Below are 17437 nucleotides of genomic sequence, written 5' to 3' on the forward strand. Positions count from 1 at the left end.
CCGGTACCTGTAGCTGGTTTAGCTTAGTTAGAAGAATGTCTGGAATGATGGTATTGAATGCTGAACTAAAGTCTACAAAAAGGACCCTTGCATAGGTCTTTGGAGACTCAAGATGTTGTAGGATGTAGTGCAGAGCCATATTAACAGCATCATCTGTTGATCTATTTGCTCGGTATGCAAATTGCAAGGGTCTAAGAGCGGATTCGTGATGGTTTTCAGGTAGGAAAGCACTAGCCTTTCAAAGGTTTTCATGACTACAGATGTTAGAGCAACTGGTCTGTAGTCATTCAGTTCCTTGATGGTGGGCTTCTTGGCACTGGGATGATGGTAGAGCGTTTGAAGCAAGAAGGAACATAGCACATCTCTAGTGATTTATTGAAAATATGGGTGAAGATGGGGCCAATTGGTCAGCACAGACTTTTAAGCAAGAAGGAGTTATCTTGTCTGGGCCTGGAGCTTTTCCTGGCTTTTGTCTGTGAAATAGGTCCTGCACTTCCTTTTCTGTGATCACTAGGGGTTGTGAACCCAATGAAATGGGGTCAGTTGTAGGAGGCTTGGCTGTTGTTGGTGTGTCTGAGATGGGGGTTGTGGAGATAGGTGGCTGTAGTTTCCTTTCAAACCTGCAGTAAAACTCATTCAGGTCATCTGCCAGTTGTTGATTACCTTCAGCCTGGGAAGGAGGTTTGCCATAGCCGGTGATATTTTTAAGAGTTTTCCACATGTTTGCTGGTTCATTTGCTGAAAATTGATTCTTTAGCTTTTCAGAGTAGCTTCTTTTTGCTTTATACATTCTCTGCATTTATACATTCTATACATTTTTGCTTTATACATTCTCTGGCCCATATTTCTGCCTTGGAAGTTGTTTGATAGTTTTATGGCAGCCAACATCCATCTCCTTTCACAATACTTTTCCTTGGTGCTCTTCCTTTTATACCCTTGCAAGTGGGGCAGATAAGAGATCCTACAGCTTGTGTTAGCAAAAAAATAGAACATCAAGACTGATAAAAGTGAAGAAAAGTTTACAATCATCTCTTACAAATGTAATGTAAGCTTGAGATGTGTGCTAAAATAAACATGCTTCTCTTGCTTGGGACAGAGCAAGATAATAAAATTTATAAATAAAATTTTATTAAAAATAAAAATAGGGACAATATAATTTTTCCCTTCCATTTTAGCAGTTTCCTATGAAAACCATCACTATTGAAGAACATAGTCCTAGATAATTGTAGAGTACTGGGCACGTCACAGAAAATTCCTTAAAAAGACTCTCCCATAGTTATAAAAAAGAGATGTTTTTGAGAAGGACAATGCTTTGCTCTTGTTTATAATACTGTGATATAACAAGCTTCCAAAGTAACAACCCCCCTCCTCCAGCATATACAATTCACTGGGCATACAGTACATAAAAATCAAGAGACAATTGCAGATACTAAAATCTCGCACAATAAAGCATTTAATGTGCACACACGCATTAAAAAAAAGCATAAAATACCATAACAGTGCTGAACTTGTTTCACTGTATCTTCCCAAACTATCCTTTGAATCAGATGTCCCTTTCTAATTCAATGTTACCGTGACTTGCTTTTAGCTCTTGTGTAATGTTCGAGTTTCTGTGTGTAATGGGGAAATGGTAAAATTCATTTTGTCCCCTTCTTGAAGTTCTTTTACCGGAGACCTCAATTTTAAAATAATTGCTTAAGGGCATGACTGAGGGGATTCCTTTATGTTTCTTTACTTGGGCAGGACTGGATTGGTTTTTATTGTTGACCACTTGTTTTCAGTCATTATCAATGTGCAAGTTAGTATTAAGTTTTCTGCCTAGCTAAAAGGGTTGACCCCATGTCTGGGAAACACTGTCAATCTTGTAGACTTGTAGGAAGACAGCCATGTGTCAACCTACGATATCAAAAATCAAAAATTGCATCAAGTATCAAGTGAGCTGTAGCTGCAGTTCATGATAGCTTATACCAGTGATGGCTAACTTTTTCCAGACCAAGTGCCCAAAGTGCGTGCACTCATTCCCAAAATGCAATGTGCATGCCCCCCCCACATATGCTCCCCTGCACACACCCCAGGCATGTGCATACACCCCTACATACACCCCATCCTCTGCGCATGTGTGACGGAGACCCGAAGACCAACTGGCTGGTGGGAGGCATGTGCGCATGTGCAGCGGAGCTGGGGCAACACTCGTGTGCCCACAGAGAGGGCATTTACAACATGTAACACTATTTGCCAAGCTTAACTCAACAGTCTTTGCTTCAACAAAACCTTCCCAGAGTGTCAGGTAGAGATTTTCCTTTATCATTTGCTCCTTTTAACACTAGCAATGCTAGAAGTTGAGCAAGGAGCCTTCTGAATGCTAAAACATTCTCTCTGCTACTTAGCTGAATAATCAGCAAATATTTTCTCTGTGTCTTATTGAAAATACTGGAAAACTATTTTTATTAGATGCTGCAGCAAATGGGTCAAAAGTCTTGCTATTTGACTGCAATCATCAGATTCACCAGATTAGCCATGTGTTAAATATAATTTGCTTAAGAGCAAGTATGGGAGTATTTTAAATAGCAGATCATAGGCAAGATTAACATAAAAAACCCAAGTATGGTTCTTGCCAAGCAATGTAACTTATAGTTTGTGGATTACAACAGTGTCAATCACTCAGCATTTTCTTAATTAAGAAAATCTAGAAGCCCCTGTTAGCGTTTACAATGATATGGCAAGTCACAAAGTACTTAGTTAAAACAATATGTGAAGTGGGGAACTCTATTGTTAGCATTGTTAACTTCTCATTCCTTATTGTTTCTCAAAATCAAACTTCTAACAGATGAGTGTGCGATGAAAGTTCAAGTCATTCGGCACCAAAGTTCATACAACATACTACAGAATTATTTGTGAACCATTATTAGTTTAATCATAGTGTGCCAACATGGTATATGGAACATGGCTGTGATGGCGAGCCTATGGCACGTGTAGCCATGTCGCCTGGCATACACAGCATCATCCGTTTCTCTTCCGGGTTTCTGGCGCGCATATACGTGTGATGATCAGCTGGCTTTTTTGCATGTGGCAGTGCCAGGAACTAGAAGAGCTGGTATTCCGTTTTCCTGCATGAGCATGTGCACCGGCTACCTGATTGGTGCGTACGCATTCCCGCCAGAAACCCAGATGATGAGCTGGATGAAAGTTCATTTTAGGGCACGCGCATGCACTCTGGGCAGCTCCTCTTCCAGGTTGCGGTCCAGATGTGCGCACATGCTTCCTTTTCAACACTCAGTGCCAAAAAGGTTCGCCATCACTGCAACATGGTGTACTTTGTTTTGGGTTCACGCAACATAACCAGAACACAAAGTACACCATATTGCCTACACGTAACAAATTAGTTCCATGGCTGAGGAAGTAATTGGACCTTCATTTACGGTGCAGTGTATCCAGCAGGGAGTTTACTTGTGTGAATCCAAAAAGCCCTGCTTGAAGAAACGGAGAATTAACCATAGTCAGTGCCGTCAAGGAGTATAGCCATTATATATATATCAGAGCAGAACCGGCTGCTTGGTATTAAGATCTCAACTGAATATCAAGTCTGGGTTTGGCAAATCCGGCTCTCTGTCCCACCCACAACTATTGCTCCTATCTTCCATGTTGATTAGCCACAACTGCTGCCTTATTAACGAAGTAACCCTCTCCACCAACTCCAGACTCTTTGTCTAATTCGCCAACTGCGGTTGCGCACACCCGAATAAAGGGCCAGGCTTTTTTTTTTCCCGCCTCAATGATTTATCCCCGCGTCCGGGATTACACAACCCCTCCACGAAGACACGCAGCCTTTCAACCTCTTTACGTCATTCTTTCGCGTCCGCGGGAGGCGGGTGGAAGGTTCCTGTTGCCAGGCTACGATGTATGTCATCTACCTGCGCCGCCGTAGACGGGCCGTCCCTTCTTTTCCTCCTCCCTCCCACCGCTGGCTGTATGCGAGGGACAACAAATAAGCGGCTCCGGACCACCGGGCGGACCGTCTCGTGGTTCCGCGTCCCTCTCTCTTTCCTCCCGAGCCCGAAGCGGGCTCTCCGCGTCCCTCAGAATCCGTCCTGCGGAGTGACCGGAGCCCGCACGGAGAATTAGTTACCCACATGCCTGGGTGCGGGGCGGGAGCGGCGCTGACCCTGGCCGTCCGGCGCCGCTTCCGCGCTCCGTCTGCCTGGTTGGGGCCCTAGCACCACCGGAGGCGGTAACTCGGGAGTGTATGAAAGCGAGAGCCGGTCTGGGGCCGCGGCCCGACCCTCTGGCCGCCTCCCCCTCCAAGACCGGGGGTGGCCGGACCGGTCCCGGGGGAAGCGGCGGGTAGCGCTGTGGTGGAGGCGGCAGCGGCTGCTCCGCGTGAACCGACTCCCGACCCACCGCTGCTGCCCCCGCCGCCGCTGCTACTGAGTTTCCCAGAAGCCTTGAGGCAACGAAAGCTTCGGTGACCAGTCCTGGAACGTCAAACGGCGGCCGCCTCGGAAGCCCCCCAAGCGGAGGAGTCCCGCTCCTCTCGAACTTGCTGCCCAATCAATCCTGTTGGCCGCTTCCTCCCCCTCCCCCTGTGGGGTGAAGAAGGGTGATCCCGGCCAATCTCTCCGCTTGGTCCCAGCTCCGCTTCGTTATCCCTGGAAAGCCGGTTGGACGCCGCCGCTGCTTTAGCTTCCGAAGTGTGCAAGGCGAGTGCAACGGAGAATGAAGTTTTTTGGGGGGGTGGGAGAAGAGAGGGAGGGGTGGGGGGCTCAACTTAGCATCCTGGGGTCTCCAGGCCCGGTAGTTGGGTGATCCACGTGGTGCCTTTCTTCCACCCCCTCTTCGCCCCCCCACCGTCCCCACCCGGTATCGCATGAGAAGGGATGGGAAGGATGCCGGAGAGAATGGCTGGGCTCTTATCCTGAATGGCTCCTGGTGGGAATATAAAGGACAGTCGCTGTCCCTTGTTTCATATGCGCCTCACGTTGCAGGACTGTCTGCATGGTCTGCTGCGCTCGGTGACCCACCCTGTTAACTACGGTGGGGAGTTCTTCTTCAGGGTCAGCCAAAAAAGAAAAAAGAAAAGAAAAAGCATTGGTACATTTTGAGGGAAACTTTAAATGCCTTTGTTGAACAACTAATGAGAGGAGAGAAGGGTTTGAGAGGGCTCCGACTGTTTTCTTTTTTCTTTTTCCTTTCCCTAGAAACAAAGTACTGTAGTTTTAAGTGCACTGATCTCTTGCACCATGGAGGCAACGATTCGACTGTAATAGGTGATGAGAAGTATTCTGATTTAGCATTTTACCTTTAATAGCGTAAGCTTTATTTACCCAGAATGGGTTCCACGTTGCAATAAAACTAAAGTGCATTTAAATATATTCTGTCTACACAATGGCAACACCACTTAATATTAAAACAGTAGTGTGTTACGAAATAAAGTTATCAGCAGTTATAGTATTCTAATTTTAATATTGCTTAAAAGTTGGGGATTCCTTGTATTTGAGGAATCAAACATTCTGCCTTGAGTCTTGCATTCCTCTATTGCAAAGTTTTAAATTCTATTTTAAAGTACCTTATGTTGCTTCAAAATCCCATATATTGTCTCAAACAATGAAAATGTGTATAATGTCTAGTGGTACATTTGTTGCAGCATTAGATCTCTATTTACTGTAGTCTTGTTCACCAGATGCACAGAATATTATTCTGAAAGAAAACCCTATTTGTGTGTATGATTTATTGTATATAAATTGCACGTATAATATACTACCAAACATAAATGTTTATTTTGCTAAGATTAAACTCCATGTGTGATGAAATGAGACTTAGTTATAAAAAAATTGACCCATAATACATTTGCTGGTTTTAAGGATAACAGAGGACTTTGCTTTTGTTTCAACTAACATGATGATCTTCTGAAAACAGATACCGTTGAAGTGTTTGGTGTATATTCTTGATTATATCTATATCTATATCTATATCTATATCTATATCTATATCTATCTATCTATCTATCTATCTATCTATCTATCTATCTATCTATCTATCTATCTATCTATCTATCTAGTACCCTGTTTCCCCCCAGATAAGACATCCCCTGATAATAAGCCCAATTGGGCTTTTGAGCACATGGCAATAAGACCAAGTGCTTATTTCAGGGTTCAAAAAAAATATAAGACAAGGTCTTATTTTTGGAGAAACACAGTATGTGAAGACTCAGGTTATGGAAGAGCAGGCAAAAACAACTGTGACTATATGTTTCTCACTAATTGCTACTAAATTCAGTGGGAAATGTCTCTGAATAGATTATTTTTTCTGCATAGCATTTTACAATTATACTATTTTCTGTGCACTGATTTTAAATGAACGTAGACATTTATATCAAAGTAAACATAGTTTCATTCACATAATTAAATAAGGCCTAGTTTGCTTATCCACGATTTTTTAAATCACAATTGTATGAGTTTGCAATGCATATGAAAACATGGGTTTGTATAGTATACTGTGTCAAAATAAAACCACATTGGGTGGAAGTTGAGTCATGGCAACTGTACTTCTTTTCCTTTTTAATTTGAAATATTTCACTACTTATCCAGTAGTGTCTTCTTTAGTATTACAATGGTAGTTCAAATGTAATTTGTTTATAAAAAATAGTTTTTAAATTTTATTGAGAAAAATTACTGATAGAAAATGGAAAGGGCTTGAGTAAAAATGATTTTTAAAAATTCTACACAGTCTACACAATAGTTAATTTTTATATTTTCTATTTAGAAAGGTTAAGCCTTAAATTATAGGCTTACTACAGAAGTAATATATGTAAAAATGAATTGGTTTATTCTGGAGGGAATAACAGGTTATTCTGTCAACTCTTTATTATACATTCAATCCTAAAAGAGAACCTTAGATAATAAATTTTACTGGATTTAAGAGCACATGCTTCTGAACAAACATTTTTTGAATGTTTGGTTAATTGCCAGTCTGACATCAGAAAATAATGGAAATGAGTGTACTTCAGTTTTTATAAACTACATAAATTACTTTTATTGCAGTCTTAATGTTAAAGACTGATAGCGAAATACTTACATATTACCTCCTGGAAACTATGAAATAGATGCTTTCCCCAGATTCTTCTAATTAGTTTTTATTAGTATTCTTTTTACTTGATCTGAATTTGGCCTTGTTTTCAGAGGTTACTTTATCAACAGACCTGCAGCTTGCCTTTTTGATTTGACTATTTTTGAGCAATTATGGATATTGCTTGGCATATCCCTGTTTTACCTACCCTGGTTCAAGATAACAATATTAATTTCTTATATTAAGTTTTATGAGTTTTTCTGAAGAATAAGGGCAAGATTAATTCTTACACTTGGGGCAATTATCCTTTTCACTTCTCTGTTATCTTGTTCTCCCCTAAAATCTGCTCTATATGGTCTTTCAAACCTCTGAAAACAGACATTATCTATGATGTTATCTATGCTATCTGAGTAACATCAAAGAAAGGAAACTGTCTCTCTCACATTCACTAATGAATTCGAAATAATAAATATATGTTAAAATATTTATAGTTGGCTAGGTAGTTATTGATCAGACGATTTGATGTATAAGAATGGGAAAAAATGTGCATTCACATAATATAGAAAATAAGTTACTTGAAATGAAAAAGTGCCTCTGATATGTTTAGGTAATTATGTGGACTCATCCTCCTTGTTTAAACAAAGCAAATATCTTGTGTATATAAGTGAGAAATTTGGCAAGTGAAATAGTTTCCGTTACTTCTTATAGTGATTAGAAACTGATTTTTTTTCACCACTGAATCTAGTGAGTTCCGAAAAAGAGATGAATAAGTAGAACACTAGTATGCATTTTCTCATACTTAAGATACCTAAAAATTATGTCAATTTCATGCAGTAAAATTATTCACAGTGTATCTTTTATTATTGGACTTGATTTCTCATTAAATGTCTTCAAAGTTATTTTAAGACTGGTAGATCAGAGCACACAGTAAGAAAGCTTACGTTTTAAAAACTTCATATAATTTATTTCTCAATTGTACTTTTTGTGTACTTTTTGAATCCTTAGGGAGTAATTCTGCTTTAACACGATTGCATTTTCTGTGATTTTTTTCCTGAATGGATTTTAGCTTCACTTGAATTGTTTGAAAGTCCAAATAAAGTACAATATGATTGCTAGCTTGTTATAAATGTTAATTGATGTTGGAATGTATAGCAAAAATTGCATATCACTATAATTAAAAACTGTATTATAATAAACATGCACCATAGGACAGAGTTCTAGTTTTCAGTTAGCATTTCACAAATTTGTCAGGGTGTTTTGATTACAACATACAAATTGTTTTGTTTTTTAACGTTGTGTTGAAGATATAAAGAATGCTAGATATCTAGTTTCTGAAAAGTGGTGTCCTTAGATAATAATACACATAAGCAATACATTGTATTTTTTGTAGATAGAAAGGTTGTAGATAGATTATCAGTGGGTTCAGGTTCTGAAATTGTTTTCATGTTTAAAGGCAGAATCTTATTATAATGTTTTCAAATTTGATAAATATCCTTTGTTATAGAGAGACATAAGATCCTAATCTAGCTTTGGTGATAAGCAACTTGAGCGTCTTTACATATTATAATAGGTAGCATTAAGTTTGATAAATAGTTTATGTGAAAATACTATTTAAAATAATTGGTAGTTCAAACTCAACGATGATTTTGAGATAAGGAAAAGCTTTGAAAAACTGTTACTTGTGTAGTAAAAATTAATACTGTGGATCATTTTCTATAATCAGTATCTCCAACCTTGTGCCAACCAGATGGGACCGTATAGGATGAGTGTTAAGAATGGAATTTTTGACACATCAGGATGATTTCAAGACTAAATAAAATTGTCTTAATACAATTGAAAATGACAACCATATTTTCTTATTTAGATGAATGAGTCTTAAACAAATATACCAATGGTATAAATAAAGATTGTTGGGGGCAATAAGTTGACTTTGTATATAATATACAAATGGATGAAGACTATTGCTTAACGTAGTGTAAGCCGCCCTGAGTCTTCGGAGAAGGGCGGGATATAAATGCAAAAAAAATTAAAAATCATTTAGGTGTTTCTTACAAGTATACTGCATGTAAACGGATGTTCCAGTAATAATTGTGATTGAGGCCAAGTTTCTTTTTCAAAATATTTAATTGATCATTGGTAATATTACTATAATACAGAGAATGCTTGGTATTTAAAAGTTATATTTTACCATTTTACATATAGTTTCATTTTGCTGGTTGTTGGTTTACCCCTAATAAACTGGAAACAGAATAAAACCTAGATTTTTAAAGAGGCATATTAGTATTTAAAGTTATATTTTGGAAGTGCATTTATAGAACACAATTTATCTACTTAAATATGTTGACTTTAGTGGGATTGCCAATCTACTTATGTGCTGCTTTGTAACTAAAGTTCTGCTCAGTCTTGAACTGAATAAAGAGCATGACTTTATGTGTGTTATATTGCAAATGCATATTATTTGTTCTGTTTTAGTCTCACAAAATATATGTATCTGTGATACGACTTAAAATAGGTTGGTATTTGTTATTATTAGCTATTTGCTGTTCTGCAGTTTGTTGATTTAGTCTTCTGAATATTTACTGACTTTACTGAATTCTGTAACTCTGGATTGATATTTCGAGTAGTGAAGTATATTCTATAATAAAGAATTAAAAGAATATTTTGTGTATCTATATTTTTAATATGAAATAATTGGCTTCCTAAAAGTTGTTCTAATTGCTAAGTGCTATTTACCTCATGAACATTTGCCTTGAATAACTCTTCATCAGTTTCAACTCAGGCAGCTAAAAGTGGGCCGTAAATTGTTTAGTATTCATCAGCTAGGTATTAAATTTATAGATTTGGATACAACATTACACAGGGAAGTATTGGTCAGTGATTGTGGTTCCACAATATGCTAAAATAATGAACAAATGTTGTTTTTATGTGCACTATTTGTACCTCAGTAACAAAATTTACTGCTTGTTTTGACTTTGTGTGCTGATAACTGAAAATTACAACCTGTGACATGTTAAGCCACAAAACCTGTTTGAAGGGCAGTGTATGGTGGAGAGTTAAATTGTAGTATATAGGTGTTACAAGCCATGTCTTCTAGCTTAATTTGTCCCTTTGACTGGACATTGAGTATCCTTACTATTATTTACCAGGGTTGCATCGCACTTTTATATTGCTATACTAATTAGCAGAGCCAAGTCTTAACTTCTGGAAAACCAGAGGAATAGGTGCTCTCCTTACTTCTGTGGATAAGATGTGGCGAAGGCCACAGGAGATAAGGTCCTCCTAGATCCTACCAGTCAAGGGCATTGTTTTACTTGCACTTACCTCAAGAGATATCGTAGATGTATTTTTACCAATATTTTAAAACATACTTGATTTTCCTAATTGATTTTTTATTTGTTGGAAGGAAAAAGATAGTCAAGATGGCTTTCAGAAGAAAGCTGGAAGTTCCCAAGAACAGCATACACATTGAGTTTGGATAGGCCTAGAAAAAAGGTTGACTATATGAAAAGATGCAAATGTAAAAAAACCAACCAGAAACCTCAACGATTCAAAGTGAAATTAAATTGGGATTTATTTTTGCTTAAAACTTCAGCTTTAAGTATAGTAGATATCTATAGAAGAATTAGTATGGTAGATTCAAAGGAGATAAATGATGTGGATGGATAAGAAAAATGGTATGTTGAAATTTAGTTTGTAGTAATATAGTCTTTAATCAGTTAAATAAGCTACATGTCTTGAAATGTTTTTATTTTTGTATTGCTTTTTTAAATATGGTCTTAAATAGCATTAAAGAAACAAAATTGTGTATTTAGATTGAGATTGTGACCTCTTCAAAGCTGGCAAATCATTTTAATGAAAGAAATACTTTCTAAAATAACAATTTTATATAAAAATTTAAAGCTAAATTTTTCCTGTAATCACTATCTGTCAATAGGAATGGTTGGGGAACATTTAAATAGATAGTCTAAGTTAGTTAATCTAAGTTAGTTATACTACTGTAAGTGCATAAATATTGAGGATTCACAAGACCGGTGCATTGCTGATGGAAATTGCATGAAACGTAAACTGTCTTCATAGTACCATTAATGCCTTTCCTACTGAAATACTGTCTGTAGAAATTCAGAATCCCCTTATTTAAATTTAATTGCTTGCCCATCATTTGTGCGCTACCATGTTCACTGTAAGTACAAGTTAACATAACATAACATAACATAACATCAGAGTTGGAAGGGACCTTGGAGGCCTTCTAGTCCAACCCCCTGCCCAGGCAGGAAACCCTACACCATCTCAGTCAGATGGTTATCCAACATTTTCTTAAAAATTTCCAGTGTTGGAGCATTCACAACTTAGTTATTTGTTCTTGTTTGTTATAGACATTTTAGAAAAAGAGTACAAAGAGACAAAAGACAAGTAAACAAGATAAAATAATAAAAATATAAATAGTAAATATCTATAGTAAAATACCAATAAGTAAAGCAAGGGATCTAAAATGTCATTGAATGTATATTAAACTGAGATCCTGATTCCACCTGCCTTCATATTCCATGTTCTATATAAGCAGCCAAGTTAACCACATATCATTTCCTGAGATCCAATTGACCCCCAATCCTGATGTCCTTTAGAACAACTTTGTTTTAGAAATGGCTTTTCAAAAACAGTCCGATTAACTTATTGCCTGAAAAATTAGAAAAATCTAGCTGCATATTCCATTATCTTTTTCTCAGAAACCATCAACTTGCACACATAAACAGAGACATGGTAAAGATAATCCTCAAGGTACAATCATTTAGCGACCATCCAAAATTATTACATTGCTGAAAAAATGAGTTATGATCAGCCCTCACAATTAGGATCATCTCAACATCCCTGCAGTCATGTGATCATGATCCAAGTGCTTGGCACCATCTCCCATTTATGGGAGTGGCAGAATCCCAGGATCATGTGATAGCTATTTGTATCCTTCCAGTTGGCTTCTAACAAGCAAAGTCAATGGGGAAGCTGGCAGTAAAGATTCTAAGTCATGATCATGTGATGTCTCACTTAACAACCTTGGCAGAAAACCCAGAAAATTGGGTACAATCATGTGATGCCTTACTAATGACTACATTTCAAAAGAATCTGGTCCCAATTTTATCATAAGTTGAGGACTATCACAACTTACGGTATACACGCATACCTCTCTTTGATTCCATTAGAAACATCAAAAAAGATAAAAGGTTGTGGGTAGGAGGAGAGGCTTATGTTACTGAAAGGGAACAGAAAAAGAGAAAACTGAAGATGAAGCAAAGGAAGAAATAGTTTAGTCTATTCTCAAACTTTGTGGCTTCCTAAAATGATAAAATATTTTTCTGAACAATGAATTGAACTAATGAACATCCTTTTCAGTCTAATCTGTTTTGATTGTGAGAATCAAAGAAAAAAGAAGCTTAAGAACTGAATGGCAAAGAGTTTAACCCATTTCACATTTTGAAATAAGGCTTTTATCTTCTACTGACACTTGGATTTTGATTTCACCCTCTCAGTAGTTTTACTTGTTCTAAAATCGTATGGTACAGATTACACCTCTTTCCCTGAATAACTGCTGCTGATTATTCTAAGCATTCTAAAACTTGATTTTTTAAGTAGTAAATTCAAAACAAATGCCCCCAAAACCAAAACCAAAATTGAAGACTGCTTTCCTTCTTGTAAAGCTCATGCATGAATTAACACACTCTCATGATTGGCTTCTCAAAAATTTAATTTACTGGGCAATGTCCTTTTCCTCCTCTAATTTTTAATGTTTGTTATTTGGAGTTTAATGGTGGCCTTCTATACAATTTATAATTTCTGTATTGCTGGCCACTGATTGATTAATTGGCTGTCCATCTTTCCATAGGGCACCTCTGGTGGTTTACAATATTAAAATGGATGGGGAGAAACAGGCTTCGGCTCAGCCCCTCCAAGACCGAGTGGCTGTGGATGCCGGCTTCCCGGTACAGCCAGCTTACTCCATTGCTGACTGTTGGGGGCAAGTCGTTGGCTACCACAGAGAGGGTTCGCAATTCAGGCGTCCTCTTGGATGCACGGCTGTCTTTAGAAAATCACTTGACGGCCGTCGCCAGGGGGGCTTTTTATCAGGTTCGCCTGATCCGCCAGTTGCGTCCCTTTCTAGACCGGGTTTCCCTTTGCACAGTCACCCATGCCCTTGTTACATCCCGCCTGGACTACTGCAATGCTCTCTACATGGGGCTCCCCCTGAAGAGCATCCGGAAGCTCCAACTGGTCCAGAATGCGGCCGCACGAGTGATAGAGGGAGCCCCTCGTGGCTCCCATGTGACATCTCTCCTGCGCGGCTTGCACTGGCTTCCGGTGGTCTTCGGGTGCAATTCAAGGTGCTGGTTACTATCTTTAAAGCACTCCATGGCTTAGGACTGGGCTATTTACGGGACCGCCTACTGCCACCAACAGCTTCCCATCGACCTGTGTGCTCTCACAGGGAGGGCCTCCTCGGGGTACCGTTGGCTAGACAATGTCGACTGGCGGTTCCCAGGGGGAGGGCCTTCTCTGTGGGGGCTCCTGCCCTCTGGAATGAGTTGCCTCCGGGGCTTCGCCAACTCCCCAACCTCCGGACCTTCCGCTGCGAGCTGAAGACTCTTTTATTCCATCGAGCAGGACTAGCCTAAAAATGCTGTTTTAATGGGGTTTTAGATTGTTATTGTTTAGTTTTTAGGAAATTTGGCCATAAGTTATATTAATTTTATCCTGTTTTTAACTTGTATAATAACGTGTTTTTTTAATTGGGTGTTAACCGCCCTGAGTCCTTCGGGAGAAGGGCGGGATATAAATATGATTAATAAATAAATAAATAATAAATAAATAAATAAATAAAATGATAAATCTGTATAATAAAATACTATAACATTCAAAACACAATACACATCCGCTAAAAGATAGGGAGAGACTAGGATGAGCAGGGGGAGAGGTGGGATCTGTATATTAATCTATATATTAATCTTTTTTATTAATCTCTGAAGCCCCTCCTTCAGGGGCGGGTTTCAAAACATGTCGCTACTGGTTCGCTCATAGGTGCTCGCGTGTACACGTGATGCTTCTGCACATGCGCAGAAGCATCCAGGCGGGTGGGCAGAGCCTCCCACTGCTGCTGCTACCAGTTTGCCTGATCTGGGGCGAACTGGTAGCAACCCACCACTGCCCTCCTTTGGTGCCCTAAGCAGAGCTAGGTCTTTAAACTCTTGTAGAAATTCAGGAGGGTTGGAACCAACCTAATTCTGGGGACAATCTGGGGAAAGATTTTCCAAAGGGCGATTTTATATACAGAAGAAGTATATAAGGGGATCCTGTGGCTCATGAACCCTCCTTGCCTATTTCTTCTCTCACACTGTAACTAAAAGATCCAGTCATACTGTATATACACAGTTTGTTAGGTTTGACTTAAATAGAGAGATTTATAACACTTATGAGAAATATGTAATACAGTATTAGCTTAAGAGAAAGGAATGAAAGCACTTAAGATTTGTGTTGACATAGGATACTTGTAATAGTAAATTATTCCTGAATATTTAATTATTGTTTACCATTATTCTCAAAAAAGCCGTAAACATGTGATACATGCATATGCATCAACATATAATAAATGGGTTCCTCCATATTTTGGATTTACATTATTCTGTGCCTGTGATTCCAAAACATTTTCCTTGTTTGGCATTTGAGCCAATCTATTTCTGACATTTCTGTGATGGAATTAAAAATGCTGCAAATCCAGTTTTCTGAAGTTGTAGAGACTGGGCTGTTTTTTCATTGATGGGAAGCCACTGTAAAGGTTCATGCCAAGACACTATCATGTCATTATTTATAATTATCTTGAGTTCGAAATGCCAACTACTGAACCCTGCATGTAATGGGAGAGTGGGATTGCTATTGTCAGCAATTCGTATTTTTTATGCTCATCCATTAGTTAGATGAAAGGATTGTGATGGTGTAAGTTTTGAAGTTGGTTATGATGACCCAAACACAGATAGTGTGAATATGAAAGTAACATTGTCTAAATTTTCCTTTTGTAGCCAGTCCAGCATAATTATACTATAATAATTGTTAGTAAGGATATGTATATTCTTTTGCTGTATTCTTGCTATATGAAATTCATCATACCAGCATATTCAACCTTAGAAAGAGAAATACCTTAATTTGTATAAGTAGATTGTTTATCCACCATATTTATGTTGGCTATTTTTTGATAGATAAGAAAAAAAAGAGGTTTTTCAAGTGGTTTAGACAAAATTTTAGCTTGCCCTAGTTCCATGGATATGTTATGTGTTGAGATTATATTTATGTTAAATATTGCAAAGAGCAGTTAAGCAGGGCATTTTTTTTACATTTGAACTGAAGTGCAACAAATGACTGTTTGACTCGCAACATTTCTCTGTATTAAGAATCAAATTATCATGTTTCCCCGAAAATAAGCACTTGGCCTTATTTTTGGAGAGGTCTTATTATTTTGGGGTGTGTGGAGCAAGACAGGCTCCTCTTGCCGTCTTACCTGATTTCCAGCTCTGTCTCCCTAATCCTAATCAGAGGAAATGGTGGGGACCGGCTGCACATGCGTTTAAATATTTTTGGTGAGTGCTTATTTTTTTTTGGGGGGGGCTTATTTTAGCGCATGCGCTCAAAAGCCCGATTGGGCTTATTATCAGGGGATGTCTTATTTTTGGGGAAATGTATATTTTTGATTGTTTATTATTTCTCTTGGATTTTTTATTATTATTTATAAAATTTATTGGCTGCCCATCTTATCATAGGGTAACTCTGGGTGGCTTACAGTCATAAAAATATATCTACACATATACAATTAAAAAATAAATTAAAATCAAACATTAACATCTAAGGGCATGTGAGGAGGGTGGAGGCAAAATGGGGGTAGAAAATTGGAATCTGTTGTTACTCAGTCAGCGACTTTCACTTCCCTCTGGGGCCCCTACTGACTGGCAGGCTCTTACAAAAAGATAGGGAGGGTTGGGGCTAACCTCATATTGGGGCAAGATGTTCCAGAGGCAAGAGCAACAACAGAGAAGGCCCTCACCCTGGACCCTGCCAGCTGGAATAATCAGGCTGACCGGCACTGCAGCATGCCTCCTCTGCTGGCATGAGAGGGACAGGCCAATCCCAGTGGGATGAGATGGTCCTTCAAGTAACCTGGACCCATGCTGTGAAGGGATTTAAAGGTGATCACCAATCTTGAATTGCACCCGGAAGCAGACTGGTAATCAATGCAGCTTGTGCAGCAGTGGTGTCACAGGTGCCATTCTTGGGCCTCCCAAAACTGCCACACACTGCACCAGCTGTAGCTTCTGAATGGTCTTCAAGGGTAGCTCCATGTAAGTAAAATATTTAATACATGAAAGGAAGAAGAGATGTTTGATAGTTTGGGATGTTATTTTAATCTTTTTTAGAATGGACACTTGAAATTTGTAATGCTGAACTTAAAATGAACTGTTAGCTGTGAGATGAAAAAATGCATAAGGAAAAGGAAAATTAGATTTAGAGCAATTTATGTCCCATCACTCAATACAAAAGAAGGGACTCTGCTATGTTTCAGTTTCAGTAATGGGGATGAATCCTGTTGACTGTTGTCTCTTGGACTAGTAAACAGACATGTAAAACTTTGTCAAGTACCATCACAGTAGGACTAATGTCTTACTTAAATTTGTTTCAATCTTTTTATTTTTGCAAACCAGTTTTATGTTTTTACATAAAAGCATTGTATGTTCTTAATGTGTAGTGATTGTAAGGAGAGAGTTTGATTTTTAGTTATGAATAAACTGGCCAAAAATAGGGAATTGTTAATGTTTTCAACCTATATAAAAATACTAAGACTTTAAGAGACATTTCTAGACTTTGTGGGAAAGCCAGAAATATTGCAGTTTGATGCATTCTCCGATGCTTCTGATGTTTCATAGACTAACAAAAGGTTGCTTTATTAGTAGCTTTAATGAACAAATCGCTTTATTGGCTTAGGCATACTGGTAGCTTTGTCGGTCCAAACAGCAATGAGTTCTTATTTCAATTCACTATTGTGCTCAAGTAGTGAAGTGATAGCCATTGACCTTCTACTAAAGCACAATAAAAAAGTTTTTTTGTGAAGAACAGAAGTACGCAAGGAAAACTGCAATGCCTTCATAGCTTGTGTGTTCAGATAAGCTCTTGTTTGGTTCTCAGTATATAGCCTTAAAAATATAGCATTAATTGTCTTTTAGTGGACCTGCTTAAAAATTTAACTTCATATTTAATTTGTATTTCATCCATGGATTATTACTCTTGGATTCAAAACACAATGAAATTTATATAGCTGAAAATAATGTTATATATATAGCTTTTGTAC

At 38.2% G+C, this 17437-nt stretch overlaps 1 protein-coding gene across 1 annotated transcript in view; it reads left to right on the top strand.

Moving 5' to 3' along the window:
• Window positions 1-3925: 3925 nt before the first annotated feature.
• FBXW7 (F-box and WD repeat domain containing 7) overlaps window positions 3926-17437 on the top strand; it is a 139978-nt gene continuing 126466 nt past the window's right edge. The window contains exon 1 of the mRNA XM_058192146.1: window positions 3926-4697. The gene's annotated coding sequence lies outside the window, so the exon portion shown is untranslated. The remainder of the gene's footprint in view (window positions 4698-17437) is intronic.

This window comes from Ahaetulla prasina, chromosome 8 (genome assembly GCF_028640845.1).
Source record: "Ahaetulla prasina isolate Xishuangbanna chromosome 8, ASM2864084v1, whole genome shotgun sequence".
Lineage (NCBI taxonomy): Eukaryota > Metazoa > Chordata > Lepidosauria > Squamata > Colubridae > Ahaetulla > Ahaetulla prasina.